This window comes from Schistocerca serialis, unplaced genomic scaffold (assembly GCF_023864345.2).
Source record: "Schistocerca serialis cubense isolate TAMUIC-IGC-003099 unplaced genomic scaffold, iqSchSeri2.2 HiC_scaffold_1162, whole genome shotgun sequence".
Classification (NCBI taxonomy): domain Eukaryota; kingdom Metazoa; phylum Arthropoda; class Insecta; order Orthoptera; family Acrididae; genus Schistocerca; species Schistocerca serialis.
This window is the reverse complement of record NW_026047362.1, coordinates 695,001-697,500: the sequence shown is the minus strand read 5'-3', so window position 1 is coordinate 697,500 and position 2,500 is coordinate 695,001. Positions and strand designations below refer to the sequence as shown.

The window sequence follows — 2,500 nt, the reverse complement described above, 5'->3', positions numbered from 1 at the left end:
CCGATTGGTTTTGATCTAATAAAAGCGTCCCTTCCATCTCTGGTCGGGACTCTGTTTGCATGTATTAGCTCTAGAATTACCACAGTTATCCAAGTAACGTGGGTACGATCTTAGGAACCATAACTGATTTAATGAGCCATTCGCGGTTTCACCTTAATGCGGCTTGTACTGAGACATGCATGGCTTAATCTTTGAGACAAGCATATGACTACTGGCAGGATCAACCAGGGAGCTGCGTCAACTAGAGCTGAGCAGCCGGCCGCCCGGGAGTGTGTCCCGGGAGCCCGCGCGAACACGCAAGCGTCCGCTCAATTATTCTGCAAACAGGAGGAGGCTGAGCTCCCCTGCACAATACACCTCGAAACCCTCTCAGGTCCCGGCGGCGCGCAGCGCCGTCCTAAGTACTTGGTCGGGTTCGAGAGAGGCGCAATCGCCCGGAGTTTGGCGAGTAGACGCTTTAGGTGCGACCACCCGTGCTCCCAACTGAGCTTGCCGCTGCCGACAGAGGCCCGGGAGCGTGCTGTCGTGGCATTGCCGGCGGGAGACAACACGCGCCACCTACGGTGGCCGGCAGCTCCAACGCCAGCGCCACAGAAGGACAAAAGCCCCACTTGGGTGCCGAAGCGAACTCTCCCAGCACAGCGCACGCGCCAACACGTCCGCACAGCTGCGATACAATCCACCTGCGAGAACCGCAGAGGCGACCGAGCAGCAGACGGCGTCGCGGCGCCGAGCGCCGGGCGGCGGCGCATCCTCAGCGCACACAGTCCTCAATCGGACCAGCACACTGCAGATGTCCACCGCGCTTCGCACCGGGCCCGCGAGGACCTACTTTGGCCGCACGGCGCCGCGTGCAGGGTGCGCCGGCGCGCAGCTGCGCCGCCTGCCGCCTCCGTCGGCCGGCGCGCCTGCCACTGGCCGCCCCCACCAGCCGGCTGTAGCGCGTGCGCCCACGCACCGCGCGGCCAGCACGCCGGGAGGCCCCCCCTCACCGGCCGGGGACGGTCCCACCCAGCCACCGCCGCGTATCGCTTCACACCCACATGCCATTCACGTTCGTGGGCATGGTGGGTATCGCTGAAACAACCGGTTGGTAGCTCAACCGATCGTCGCCATCACTGATTCACCTCTAGCGAGAACAACCGCACCACAACGGTTTACCAGTTCTTCATTTGCGTAACGTCACCAGCAAACGTAGACGTCCATCGCCATTTGCAAATTCAACGATTGTTGCATGCCTGTGTCAGGTGTCACGACACACTATGTCTGCCCACATACACGCAACAACATGTGCACGCTTCGCGAACACGTGGAAGGTGGCCCCCGTACGTATGCGATGTCCATTGCGCGAACGACTGTCAACCGGCCTCTGTCGCATGTCGCAGATGTGGAACGCAGTGCACCATGCTATCACGGTGTGTGAGAAGAGACGACTACGTCTGACAACACGCGCCACTACATCAACAGACGGCTCATGGTGATCGCCATCCACGGCATACCATACTGCAATCCAGCTCTTATAGGGAGACGACACGTAGCTGAGTGCACAATATTTGGACCGTATGGTTCGCCGTTGTTGGCGCAGTCGTGGTACGGTCACACATGTACCACGATGTATCATTCAGTACATGAGGACCAATGTGCAGTACAGTGTGTGATTTGGACGTACAACATCAGCGGACAGTTGACACAAGCCGTACCACAACGTAGGCTGTGCTTCGCCATGCGAATGCCAATGAACAACTGCGAAGGGCATTGAGCATGTACGTCCTGCTGCCGTCCGCATTACAGTGTATAGCTGCAAGGTGTTTAACATGAAGCGATACTCTGGGGACCGGGCAGTGCGAGTAGCAAACTATATTGCGGGGGTTGCAGTTAGGCAACACTACACTAATTTAACGCGTCGTATGACAATTACAGAGCAGGTTAAGGCCCAACGTGTGTTGGGTTAAGGCGCAACGTGGGTTGGGTTAAGGCGCAACGTGGGTTAGGTTAAGGCGCAACGTGGGTTGGGTTAAGGCGCAACGTGGGTTAGGTTAAGGCGCAACGTGGGTTAGGTTAAGGCGCAATATAGGTTAGGTTAAGGCGCAATATAGGTTAGGTTAAGGCGCAATATAGGTTAGGTTAAGGCGCAATATAGGTTAGGTTAAGGCGCAATATAGGTTAGGTTAAGGCGCAATATAGGTTAGGTTAAGGCGCAATATAGGTTAGGTTAAGGCGCAATATAGGTTAGGTTAAGGTACAATATGGGTTAGGTTAAGGCGCAATATAGGTTAGGTTAAGGTACAATATGGGTTAGGTTAAGGTACAATGTGGGTTAGGTTAAGGTACAATGTGGGTTAGGTTAAGGCGCAATATAGGTTAGGTTAAGGTACAATATGGGTTAGGTTAAGGTACAATGTGGGTTAGGTTAAGGTACAATGTGGGTTAGGTTAAGGTACAATATGGGTTAGGTTAAGGCGCAATATAGGTTAGGTTAAGGTACAATATGGGTTAGGTT

General features: G+C 55.2%; 1 non-coding gene across 1 annotated transcript in view; it reads right to left on the bottom strand.

Annotated features, from left to right (window-relative positions):
* Positions 1-231, bottom strand: part of LOC126433219 (small subunit ribosomal RNA) — a 1,910-nt gene extending 1,679 nt beyond the window's left edge. The window contains exon 1 of the ribosomal RNA XR_007578332.1: positions 1-231. This exon is cut by the window's left edge and continues 1,679 nt beyond it. This is a non-coding gene — a ribosomal RNA (small subunit ribosomal RNA).
* Positions 232-2,500: the final 2,269 nt, after the last annotated feature.